Here is a 14,649-nt window from a genome sequence, read left to right as displayed (position 1 = left end):
TTTGTGATTAAAAAAATTCTATAGAATGCCTAGACCTTGGGTGTGAAAAACAGATCATGGAGTCGATGCCAGTCTTTTAAAAAGAGCAGCAGAGGAAGTTAAGAGATGAAAGTCTGTCAGGGCAGTGGCAAAATCCCACGGATTCTGCCATGTCACCTTGAACAGATATTGGCGGAAATATAAAGAACTGAAAGACCAGGGATCGAGGGACCTTCCTCGTGTAGGATACTACAGTCCTCACCAAGTCTTCACCAGGGAGTAGGAGGGGACTTTGACAAAGTATATAAGCCAGGCAGCCGATATATACTATGGGCTTACTCCACGTGAGGTGAGCATGATGGATAAGCGAGACCTTTAATGCAAACTCAATTTAATGTTTGTGAATGATGAATAAAATATTTAAAATCAGGTAAAAGTTAAATAAATACCATCTTACATGTGCATCAGATACCTGTGTGTGTTTACAGGGGTTTCACACGAGATACCTGTCCTAACTGAGTTACATGTGCATCAGATACCTGTGTGTGTTTTGTGTGTAAATCTATTTTTATATTCTAATACACTTACAAATATGCTGTTAAACCTTAAAACTTAGGTTTTTACTAACTTTTTTTCACTGCTATTTTAAAACAACATACCGACAACTAGTTGTTCATACTCAACTTTATTAAAATAAGAAAATATCAAATATTGACAGCAAGCAGAACAAGGCAGGACTTCAGCTTTTGGATGTCTCAGTCAGGACACAATCTTCACAGGATTTTCTGATGTACTATCTCCCACACCATCACTTTTTGTATGACTGGAATGTCACACTACATAGAAAGAGAGAACAATCATGTACAGACAAACTTTGATGATGGATTTTGACAAAAAATAAAAGCTTTTGAAGATTTATCAGTGAGAGTGATACAGTTGCTAAGGTGTTCCATGTTGTTACTATACTAAGTGTTACTCCTAAGTTTAGAGGGAGGGAGGTAGATACTAGTGTGTTAGTGGATAGATATGGTTATTGATAAAGTCAAACAAGTGTTAAGAATCAGGTTTGTGAGAAATATAAATGTTGTAGCTTGGTCATGTACCTGTCTGAAAGTAAGTGGCTTTCCTTGAGAAAGGAAGTCTGCATATTTGCAGATAAAAACACCACAGTCATTTGTCTGTTTGGGAATTGCCTAGAAACAAAATTCCAAGTAAGTATAACGGTTAACAAAAGGACACAGTTTAAAGAATATTTGTATATTTTCTTATATGGTGGTATGCATACGTTGGTTCTCATTCGGCCGATGGTCCACCTGGAAGCCTCAAAGCAGCAAGCTTTTTTGATTTTGTTCTCCTCCATGAGGTATTTCCTGTTAATTAATCACACATGAGACGTGCATACATGCCTTCAAAGCAGTTTGAGGTTAAAACCAAAGTTGCAATTGGACATAACTCACAACAATATGTGGCAGATCTCATCATGTCTCTGACCCATGGAGTCATAGCACTGGATGGTCTGGGATTTGAAATCAATTACCTGGTGATAAGCAATGGAGGTAAATTTTTTTATTTTATTTTTTAAATAGTAAAAAAGTAAATATAAAATGTTTACACTTTTAATCATACAGTATAGATGTGTTATAGGAAACAATATGTTACAAAGGTATTGCTATTCATAAATTACTTACAGCCAAAGCCCAGTGCAAGCCAAGGTGCAAAGGAACAAGAACTAGATCACAGAGGAAGAGATCCACTGATTTTGTCCATTTCTTCACTGCTGCATGGCCTGCAAAATGTCCGTCACTACTCAGAAGCTTTGGGTAGAAAAATGAGCTCAAACAGTACACTTTAAGGCCTTCCTGCTGATCATTGCTCCTCTTCATTATCAGAGACAAATAGAAGTTGATAACCTTGAAAACATAAGAGTAAAAATAATCATGATACACATATCCATGACAGCCAACATTAGAGCTTTTTAAAATTATCAGATTAATCAGACCAATGCCAATATTTAAAGAAATCAGAGATCGTTGTGTCCAACTTGATGACTGTGGGATTATAAAGCAAACAAAAATGTTTAAAAATGTTATAACATATGATAATTTTAAAGGAAAGTTAACGTAAAAACTAAGAGATGAGAGCAGGAGCAAGTTTGAGGGCCACAGCAAAGAAGTATGGCATTCCCCACACCACTCTACAAGATTACAAGAAAAAAATATATATTCCCACAACCCCCATCCTAATTCGGCCCTGACACCCACAGAGGAAGACGCCCTTATTTCTTTTATTTTCTGGATGGCGGATCATGGCTTCCCAGTAACAAGATCATTAGTAAAAATACTTGTGACTGGGATAATTAAGGAGAGTGGCAGAACAGACTGTCAATTTAGAGAAGGGGCCGAGTGATGTCTGGTGGTCCAGGTTTAAGGCCCGCCATCCGGAACTGACCTCACGGACAGCAGACTCCCTTGACAGAGCTAGAGTCCATGGTGCTACACCAGAGCATTACATTTTAGGCTACATATTTAACCCTTCAAAGTCGACTGACGCTCTAGAGCGTCAAAGTGCGCATGCCTGACATATCTATTAATAGCTTCGGAATGGAATAAGGTATTAACTTACTTTTTTTTCTATGAAAAAGCTGACATTCGTCTGCGTAATAATGAGTAAACTGTTGACTTCCGCGAATGATAAGCCTTCCGATCTTCTACAAGCATTTAATAAAAAAAAATAAAAAAAAATTTAAGCCTTCCGTATTTGAGTGCAAATCTATAGCATTTTACCGCAAAACAGAGGACTGGTACTTTACCCTATCAAATGATATATAATGCTGTTGGTGTGTGAACCAATCACAGACCCATATAAAACAAACAAGGACATTATCAGGTGTCCTAGGAACGTAAAAAAGGGAGGGGTTTGTAATAAATCTCGCGCGTCTTCTTCTCAGACACAATCTTTTTATATACGGTTTTTGGACACGATACATTTGGATTACTGTGGAGATAGACGTTTTTGTACTGGTTAGATTTTACAGAAAATCAACATGGCCAAACGAAGATTCACAGCCGACTCGTGCCGAGCAAGCTGCTGCAATGATTTTTTTTTGAGAGCGATGAGAGTGATAACGGATCTGATCCAGACCGATATGATTCAGATGAAGAGGATAAAATTCTGGACGGAATCGATCCATTTGAGGAGTAAGTATGAAGGCAATATTGCTGATAATATATTGTCTAATATGTATTGTGTCATTTTTTTTTATTAAAATTATTTTATTGTCAGAAATAACGGTGCAGTAATCAAATAATGTGCGCTATTACTATTAGTAAGTAGATTTAAAAATTCATGGGCCTTTGTCTGCTACATAAACGGTAGTACATTAGCTTATTGCTAAAATGAGATTGCAGATTAGGCCGCATGTAGTACATCTTCATTTTTTGCATAGTAATAAGCTATATTTCGTTTACTTTGCTTGTCTATTTTATTGTAATGCTTTTAGGGAAATTTTATTGTAGCTTTTCAGAAATAATGGTGCAGTAAGCCTTATCTAAGGCCTGTACTATTTGTCTACATAAAGCTGAAATGGAGAGGGGGTTTGGTTTAGACATTGTATTTACTCATATTTTCTCATTTACATCATTTTTACTAAAGTAGTGTCATTTACATGATAGCCTACTAATATCATACTTTACATCATTGCTATGATAATAGAAATACTAATTTTGTAGTTAGAAGTTCTATGACTCTTTACTTGATGTAAAAAATACACACATGATGATGAATAGCTAATCTTTATTTACCACATTGTACTAAAGGCTGTACAACTTTTGATATGTGGGAATGTAAACTAATAAAAAAATCTGTGTGTTTTAGTCTAAATCAGGAAACCCCAGAGCAGCCGAGTAGCCTACATCTTCTGCTGAACCCAGGACCCAGACCGCTCGCCCTTTTCTACACAGCACCGCTTCTGGCCAATTACTTGATTGTAAATGTGTATCTTTCTTCTCTGTTTTTATGTTATGTGTTTGTTTTATATGTTTGACAATGCAGTGGCTGTATTCGTGAGCCCAAAACAAATGTCCCATTGGGACAATAAAGTATACCTAACCTAACCTAACCTAATATTCTGTTTTTCCCCCAAAAACGTATGGTGACTACAGTCACAGAAATGTAAATATTTATTTTGTTTCTTTATATTTTTTCACCCAATTTTTTACAGGTGTTCTAAACCCTTTGAGGAATCAATATTTGATGTAAAATCCCTTATTCATTATGGTTTACTATTTTTATATAATAAAAAACAAAAATTTGAACTTCCGTTTTTTGTATTTCTTGGTGATATATCACATCAGAACCCATACAAGTGTCTCAAGAAGTGTATTGTCAACGCATCCACCTTATAGCTGAGGGTCTATAGAATCCAGAAATATGACTCTCTTCACTCTGCTATGAAAATTGACCCTTCCAGAAGCCAAAATATTAACATAGTGCCTGGCGGACTTAAAACCCCTTAGACCTTGAAGGGTTAAAAGACGCTTTTGTCCAAAACTTACAAAAAAATGAACAAAGCAATTCGTCAAATATCAGTCATAATACAGGTTAGAAAATAATAATAAAGTGCTAAGATTATCACAAATAAACAAAAGATTTTGATGCACGTCATTCATATAAAATCGTTTATTCCAACCATACCCGCTACAATTGAGAATCACTTTAAGCATGCAGACGCAGTTAAGACAATTTGATGTATTCCACTTATTACACAATAAAACAATATACAATAAGATTCGTTAACAACGTGTTCTTCTAAAATGAGAGTGAGCCACAAATCCGTGAGTACAGATTACAAACCCGTGGGAACGGATTGCGAAAGCGTGGGCACGGTTTATGAATTTGTGGGTACAGATTGCAAAAACTGAAGGCACGGTTTACAAATCTGAGAGCGCGGATTAGAAACTCGTGGGTACGGTTTATTAATCCGTGGGCACGATTTGTTAAACCGAGGGAACAGTTTGAGAATTCGTGAGTACGGTTTATAAACTGAGCGGACGGATTGCAAAACCGTCGCCACGGATTGTTTTTTTTCCTCCCACAGGTGACTTTAGATTAGATTAGATTAGATTCAACTTTATTGTCATTACACAAGTACAGGTACAAGGCAACGAAATGCAGTTTAGGTCTAACCAGAAGTGCAATAGCAGCAAGTGCAGGATATACAGTGCAGACTTCCCGGGCTCCGTAGGTAACTGACGTGCGGTGAAAGGTGAAAAGTGTACGGAACATATGGTTAGTCTACGTTAGCTGGACTGCGTCAGAGGAGAACAATGAAAAAAAAAAAAAGTATTTTGTTCTGAAATATTTTTATGCTAAAGCAAAGCCATTTGGGCGGAATGTGACTATCGATAGCCAGTGAGGGTTTGAAATTATGATTTAGTCTTTATTTTGTCGTCAAACTGTCTTAGAACATCTTCATAAAACCATGTAAGACTAACGTTAAATTACAGCATCAGGTTAACTGACAGAACCGACCAACGGTTAACCTCCCTTTCGAGTAACGTTAACATTACTAACGTTATCTAGCTGCTGTTATAAAAATAAACCTATTACTATCAATAATGGTTTTAACTTCTTTCAATACTTTCCCAGCTGTCCTGAAAAAAAAAAAATAAGATAGGCCTAACGTTACATTATATTAATATTCAGGGCTGTGTGTGTGTGTGTGCGAGAGAGAGTGAGAGAGACGCATTTCTAGCGTCTCTAATGAGGTAGCTACGCCTAAATACTTTCAATGTGTTTTTATATGGATATTAGGGCTTCTCAAAGTCCGGACCAAACGGCAAGCCCATACCTCTGGATATGAGAAAAATACCCATTGAACCAAACTGGATCAAAACAATTTTTTTTCCCATTGACTAACATTAACGTTACAGTCTGACATAATGTGCCTTTTTAAATTGTTGTATGCTGTTACCACAGTGGTGGTTAACATTGCTGTTTTTCTTTTCTCTATTGTCTAGATAATGAAGTTGACGGAGAAGCAGTGGACTATGGATTGACTGAGAGGATGGTTTCATACCTCTTTGAAGGATCGTTTAAGAAGCAAGCCAAATTCAACCGATTTGTTCAGCAGTGGAAAGAAACCGTGACACTAACCGTCGAACCTGTCCCAGTACATTCAGAGAAGGCTACAGCGGAATCAAGGTACATTTACAGTAATTTACTGAAGTAACATTTACTCTGCAGGACTTTAACTTGTATTGTTACAGTGTGGTTAATTTGCCAACATTTTAAGACTATTGTTTTATTTCATCATAGTCATGCGTCATGCATCATCAACCTTCCCAGCACTTTTCATCATTCCTAAATTTCCCAGAGATGTTCAGACAAAGTTGGACCAAAAACCGCCATGCAAAATTGAGAGATCCGATCACAACAAAATCATAAGAACATTGTATGAAACCATGGCCCTGATCAAAATGTAAGTTTTGCAACCCAACTGGATCACGGCATTTGAGTTATTAATACTATGTCTGATGTTACATTCCTCACCTTCTTTTGCATCGCTGTTACAGGTTTCCGACCAATGATGACTACGTGAAAGTGTGTAAGGCCCTGATTTTGAAATACCCTTTCTTAAAGGACAAAGAAGGCAATGGTTATGTGAGTTGACAGATTATTAATTGCCAACCTTTATTTATTATACCTAGAGTACTAATCCAGTCAAGATATTAAAGGTACAATATGTAAGAATTTTGCATTAAAATATCCCATAATCTCAAGGCCAGTGTTATATATTTTGTTAAGTTGATTACTCACAATATCCCAAATGTTTCCAACTCTTTTTAAATCGTGAGAAAATTGCGATTTTAACCAAGGAAACGGGGCGTTAGAGCAGGGGGAAGCTGGGAGTCGCCAGTCAATGGCGTCATATCCGCGTTACCCTCGGTTTCCGCTCGTACTGCGTGGAGTCCTGGACAAATGCGGAAGTTGTAGTTGTAGCGTCTATCAAGCAACAAACGCTAGCTTGTTTCGTGCAGTCGTTATGGAACACAATTATTCTTAACCGATTGCAGCTGGTTCTGTCAACAAAGCATGCTTAATTTGATATTTTCCAAATGTAGCATTCGGTAATAGTTATGTTTATGTAAGGAAAGTATTATTGCTTTAGGTTTGTGTTTAGTTTATTGACATTGTTTATCACGTCTGGTGTTTATGGCCATGTAAATAAATATAGCATGTGTTATACATAAAGATTAATCAGTATTTTGGCAAATGATGTGGGTATGTTCGAATGTACTTTTGTTTAGAACACGTAAAACTGTGCCGCGTTATCACAACAATGAATTCGACATACAGTAACATCTATGATAACCAATTTAGTATTAAACCTTACTTTTCTTGCGGTTAATTCACTTTAATTAAATAAAAGTGTGATGAGGTACAAGAGTCAGGAAGGAAGAAGACAGGGGTCGGCGTGACTGGGACTCGTACTTTATTAAAATAAAGCAAAACAAACAAAAGTCGCACACAACGCGCATTCACCGTGGCAACCGCGACGGCACAAAACAGTTCAAAAATGAGAGCTCGGATCCACCGGTTTTCTTTCTCTGCGTCCAATTTTCTCTCCAGTCTCTCTCTTGTGCTTTCAGTTTTCTGCAAGTGGTTTGTATGCTTATTTAATTGTTCTATTTTATATTCTTTTAAATAGCATACCTGGCACATGTCTCTCAAACGTAAGTTCAAATATGAGCGGCTGCCACTGGTAGATGATGAAGAGGTGAGAAGAATGAAACAGAAATTTGGTCATCACAAAAAGCCTTTACAACAGGAAGAAAACACAAGCAAACGAGCCAAGGCATCAAAGGTCAGAGCATCTTCTTTGGTTTGCTGTATATCTATGTGTGCATGTTTTACACACAAGCAGTGTGGCCCAATGGTTAGCCCCTTAACCCAGCATGGTAGAGAATAGTCCCCCCTGTAAAGTGCTTTAAGTAGCTATGATAAAGCGCTATATAAAATGTAATAAATTATTATTAAGGGCTCATTTTTCATAAACATTAAAAAGGGGAAAAGCAACTGTCAAATGAGCAAATGTTTGTCATCCCTCTGTGTCGTAGGAGATGGATATTATTGGGGAGGATGATCCCTCAGTAGCGAGCCATGTGAAAGTCCTGCAGGACCAGTACCGGAAGACACAGCCAGATGCCCGAATGGTGTAGGAACGGATGATGAGGACATTTGCTTGGAGAAGGCGAGAGATTGCCAATGGGATGACTGTCAAAGAAGCCATTAACAAATATCCATTCCTTAAGAGTCCATGCGGGGTTTGTCTACATTTATTTCCTTACATTTGTGTTGGAGTTCATATTAAATTACTAAAGGCTCTCTTTGAAATGTAATTTTAAAATCCTATGATAATGTTGTGACATGTTTCCCGTTTGTTTGTGCTGTGTTGCAGCTATTTCAGGAAATGGGTCGGCTTCATGATGAAATGAATATCTGCCGAAGATTCGAAGATGGCTTTAAGGTCCTAGTACCCAAAGTGCTTAGATTGACTCAAAGGAAATCTCCCCTTGCAGATCTGGCTTTGGAGGAAAGAGAGGCTGCCCTCACCGAAGATGTCCCTGGCAAGTGACTCACTGATCAGCCATGGTCACCCCTAGTGTTGTGGAGCCATTTAAGCTTAATTTCTTTTCTATTTGTCTTCAGACAAGATAAGGTCTAACTAACCAAAATACACTGTACATTCACGTAATACACTTCCTTTTTTATTTTATATTTTGTTTACTTAATTTTCAGGGATTGATTTCAGAGCTGCAATCCTGCTGTTGCCGATCCTGTTCAGGGAGAAAAATGACATTCTCGTCATACTTGGGGAGGTGTGTAATTTGCATATACTTTTTTTTTTTTTTAATGAATGTTTGTGGCAGATTTCTGCATTTTAACTACTTTATGATCTCTTGCAGGATCAGCCACCATCGCCATATCCTACTGTACAACTCGACGCTGTCGCTGACTGGGGGAGTGTGCTGACTCAAAGGGTCCCTGCAGTGGTCAAACTGGATGGGCAGTCAGTCTGCAGGGCGCTTGGTTTGGAGGAAGGTGTTATTGCTGCTTTTTGTGCTTACTTCATCTACAACGTGGTATATCCATCTCGCCTGAAGAACACCCTGATTTTCATTCAGCGATATGTTCTAAAAATGTCTGAGGTTGGTGATAAGCCTCTACTTGTTAGTGTGACCAGGGTAATCAACATTTTAGCTTGATCAACAACCGCAATGCCTACACCATTCAGCTGTCCTAAATGCTCTCGAAGAGCCTTCACATTGGTGAAGTTAATCCAGCACATCGGACTTGTTCATGCACATGAACCACATTTTACCATAACGTGTGGCCTTAACAACTGTCAATCAACATTTTCTAAATATGAGTCCTTCTGACGACATATTGACAGGAAGCATAAAGACATTATAGCCAGACGAGCCACTGCTCATGATATCCAGGAAACAGTAGTGGGCGAGGAGGAGCAGGGGCCCAGTGATGCTGTCAATCCTCCTGAACCTCCTGAGATGAATGAACTGTTAGTGCAGTTTAGAGAGAATCTTTTGGCTTTATTCTGAAATCAAGGGAAAAAAAACACCTTCCTCAGACTGTTCAACAAGAAATACTGGATGACGTAAATTTTTTGTTTGACTTCTTTAAAGCAAACTATGATGCATTTCTAAAATATCATCTTGAAAAAAATGGATTCAATGTGGAATCTTGTCCTGAACTTTATGAAGTTCTGCAGTGTTCTGACTTTTTTTCAGAGGCATCAAAACTTGTTAGGTCTCCGCATATGTTGAAAAACTACTGCAAATCCAACCTTGAAATGACTGAACCTGTAGACTACGCACTGAGAGACCTAAGTGGTCGTAAAGTTGGAAGCTACTCTTATGTACCCATTTGTGATGTACTTCAGAAATACTGCTCTCATGAAGATGTTTGGGATTCTATGCAGAGACAGCGAAACTGTGAAAGAGATGAACATGTTCTAACTGATTATAGAGACGGATTTTATTTCAGGAACCACAAGGTATTTGCAGATAATCCAGATGCTCTAAGGTTACACCTATATGAGGATGAATTTGAGGTGTGTAATCCGCTGGGTTCTAAACGCAACAAGCACAAACTTTGTGCATTCTACTACACTGTTGGAAACGTAGGTTCAAAGTACTGCTCACAGTTAAAACATATCCATCTAGCTTTGCTTGTCCGTTACGTTCACGTAAAAAAGTTTGGTTTAGATGTAATTTTGAAGCCATTACTTGATGACCTTAAGAAACTGTCATCAGAGGGACTTAATATAATTGTTAATGGCATGGAGAAGCATGTTTTTGGAGCTGTAGCTGCAATATTGGGAGACAATCTGTCATCTCACATGATAGGTGGATTTGCCATGTCTTTTGGTGCTGGTCGAATCTGTAGATACTGCATGGCTACTCACTCTGAGATGAAAAATAACTTCAGTGAATCTGATTTTGTTTTAAGAAATGTTGATGTACACAGATACCATTTAGAATGTGTAAAACAAAATCCAAAAAACAAAGGAATGTATGGAGTTCGTGGTGGATGTGTATTTGACCAGTTAGATTACTTTGACGTCACAACATCTCTTCCTCCAGATGTCATGCATGATTTCTTGGAGGGTGTAGCACCGTTGGTATTGAGGCTTGTTGTATGTAAAGCTCATCAAGAAAAACATATAACCATACAAGAACTAAATGATGAACTAAGAAAGATGTCCATTGGACAAAATGATAAGACAAATAAGCCTGTGGCTTTCTCAGAAAATATTTTACATGGATCTAGTGTTGTTGGATCTGCTTCACAGAAGTGGTGTTTATTCCGCCTACTTCCTTTCTTGATGGCACACAGGGTACCTGAAGGCTGCAGTTACTGGCGGATCTATTTATTGTGTCGTGAAATTGCCGACATTGTAATGGCACCGGTTGTAAAAAAAGAGTCCCTTCTTCTTGACCAATTAATTTCTGAGTTTTTGTGTGGCATGGAAAAAGAGTTTGGAAATGTGATAACTCCAAAATGTCATATAGTCTTTGTGGTGCATGAGATTTGAAGGGAAACATCAGTATTTCAAACAGGTAGCTAGTTCCTCAAGGAACTTTGTCAATGTTACATCAACTTTAAGCAGCCGCCATCAGTTTAGACAGTGTTGGGAATTTTCCTCAACTAATATGTTTGGGAAGTATGAGAGGGTTATGAGACGCAGTGTTAACACACTGTTACAGTCTCTTCCTTCAGCTCTTAGCTAACTGTTAGTGAGCGGTACAAACATGTCAATTTTCAGGACATTACACTCAACCGAGTAACAGAGGTTGTGATTAACAGTGTTAAATACTGTGTGGGAGATGTCTTTGTTGTGGGTCATTTGCACTGTGAAAAAATACCTTTGTTTTTTCAGGTCAAATACTGTATATTCTAAACATACAGATTGGGCGTTATGTGGAAAACTATTAATTCCTCTTTCTTTCTGTCATCACTATTACGCCTACTTGGTGAAATATGAACCGGACTGGACTGTCCTTGACCCTTTTGAGGTGATGGATTTTCATGCTTTGGATACATACTGTGTCGATGATAAACTGTTTGTTAGTATGCGGCATTTATGTTAAGCTGTGTTGGGAGGGTTGTAGAGTGTTGTGGATGAGCTCAAAGCTTGTGTTTTTTAATCCAGAACACATCAAGTGTCATGTAGTTTATCCGTTAAGTGACTCTCTTTACTTTGGTGTGGTGTGCTAAAGTGTTTTGCTTGGTCTTTGATAATAAACTTATGTTTTTCTGCACTATATTGCTGTTCTTATTAGTGATGTTCATGAAATTGAAAGATAAATGGTTCCATTGTATTTATTCCCTGCCATGCATCTATTCTCTGATATCGCTGTTCATTTTGTTTTTGGAGTGGCAGTATGAAGTTGTCAGTTGGTCAATGAAATGCTTCTTAAAAAATGTATTTAATTTTTTTAAATGTTTTTTATATCAGACATGACATCTTAAACATTGTGGCATTTTATTTTGGGATGTTACACTGTATGGTTGTGAGATGAATTATTGAATCTGTGAATTAAACTGTTTTCCATTTAAGGACTAAAATAAATGTCTAAAATTCAGTTAGTTGTTGTTTGCCTTTATTTTCTTTCACTCCTTAAGGAATAAAAAGGAACTTTTTTGCCACCTAAAGGTACAAAATGGCTATCCAGAGGTACTTTATTGGTACAGTATTGGCCCTTAGAAGGTACAAACAAGTAAGGTATAAATTTGCTCCTCTGACTCAAGGTACAATAATGTACCTTTGAGGGTACCACCCCAGTGACAAGCTTTTGTTCCTTAAAGGTACCGTTTTGTACTTTTTTTTCGGAGATATCTGATGCACATGTAATTCAGTTAGGACAGGTATCTTGCGTGAAACCCCAGTAAACACACACAGGTATCTAATGCACATGTAACTCAGTTAGGAGGACAGGTATCTCGTGTGAAACCCCTGTAAACACACACAGGTATCTGATGAACATGTAACTCAGTTAGGACAGGTATCTCGCGTGAAATCACTACTTACATTAGAATCCTACCGCATCTTTTGCAAAAACCTCTACCTTTTGATCATAATAAAACGTCAAAAACAGTTACCAATTTCGCGGTTTTGTCCTTGATTGTCCATGGATGTTTAATGTTTACAAGTTTGCTCTTTATCGTCCACTAGTTTGGTCTCTAATTTGAAAAGACCGCTGGAAGAAGGCACTATACTCTGCGCATGTGCGATGACCTGCAAATTAGTTTGTTTGTTTTTTTTGGAAAGGGGTGTGATGGCCACACCCCGTGTGCGTTGTGGTACTGAAACCCCTGTACTTTAGTGAATGCCTTCAACATACAGCATCCACAAACCTGGGATGAGAAGAAAATGGCAGGGCCTGATTAGTTTAGCTTGTTAATGAAGCAGAACCCCAAGACTTTCAGTGAGGAGTCTGCAGGCAACTAGTCTTTCAAGAGCCACCAGTTTCAATCGTGCTAATGTAGAACTCCTCTTCAGTCGACTGGGGAGAGGTGATTGATAAAAACGGGTTCGATGGCAGTGACATATGGAATGTCAACAAAACCGGCGTGACAACAGTCCAGGCACCACACCGAGTCGTAGCACGCCGGGGTGTGAAGCAGGTCACAAACACACACAATATGCACATACACACATTTTATTGTTGCAGCCATTCATTTAAAATAAAACTATTGTTGTGGCATATCACTTGGAGTACCCTTAGTTTTTGTGCATTTTGTCTACCTGTTACAACTTACCCCAGTATGTGTCACTACAACAAAGGACCACCTTGTATTTGTCATCATCCTCACAAAGTCTGTGATATAGTTGAAGAAATTTAAATTGTTGCCATTTGTAATAGACAAATGTGGGTACTTTGCCTAAAAGTTTCAGACCTGTAGCTAAAAAAAGTAGTTTTAGGTGCTGAAGAAAAAAAGTGTTACAACCATACCCGGTCTCCCCTACAACAGAATGCTCTCCAATGTTTTCTTTTAGCATCTTTTATGACTTTCCTTACCTTAGCCTGTGCGGTTATACTTAATAAAATCCTCAAATACAAATGTTTTCCTTACTTTTCTTAATGCACAGATTCTATCCCTTATTTCTTTATTACCGTCCCGCTTGGACTCAATGAGGAAGATGAGGCAATGGGTAACAAAATAACAAGACGCTTTATTCCAATAATGATAGTATATCCAAGAAAAAAACAGCATGTGAGGCACATATAGTGTGCACTATCCACAAACAATCACCAACAAGGACATGAAGGGAACTTAAATACACAGATGATAACGAGACAACAGCTGAAGACCATGATGATGATGACTGGCAGGTGCGGGTGTGGGCCAAGGAGGATCATGGGAACTGTAGTGCAGACAATTACGATGACAGTGACAGTGAAGAAGATGATGACAGTGACAATGAACGTAATGGTGACAATTACATTCTTCTGTCCACCATGGAACTGCTTTCTTCTTATACTTTTCTGTGTTTTTGCAATAATCTTTTTTTGCAGTATTAATAACAGCTCCACATATTTTATCATTAAATTCCTCAATATCTTCATTTACATCATTAAATGCAATACATTTTTCTTAACTTTTTTCCTTTAAAATATTCCAATCTGCTGTTTTGAATTTCCACCTAGGTATTATTTCTCCAAATGCTATATCTACTTCAACCCCTAATTTGCATATTATAGGGAAGTGATCACTACCCATTGGAGTATTATTCAATACTCTCCCAACACTTATTCTAGCTAGATTTTGAGACAAGTTAAATCTAAAATTGAACTTCTCTCTGGTGCCATATCCAATCTTGTTGCATTCCCATCATTGACATATTAGGTTCTCCAAATCTAGAAAATCTTCCACGACTTTCCCATTTTGGTCTGTACACCTACTTCCCCATAATGTGCTGAGAGCATTAAAATCACGACTCCATATTATCCTACTTATTCCTGTACTAATGTTACTTAATATTTAATTATTAATTGTTTACAAGGATAATGAAAATTAACTACTCTTATATTCTGTTCCCCAATCCACACCTCCACCACTAGTGCTTCATGTTCAGAATTTATT

This window comes from Rutilus rutilus (assembly GCF_951802725.1).
Source record: "Rutilus rutilus genome assembly, chromosome: 4".
NCBI classification, from domain to species: domain Eukaryota; kingdom Metazoa; phylum Chordata; class Actinopteri; order Cypriniformes; family Leuciscidae; genus Rutilus; species Rutilus rutilus.
This window is presented reverse-complemented; position numbering follows the sequence as displayed.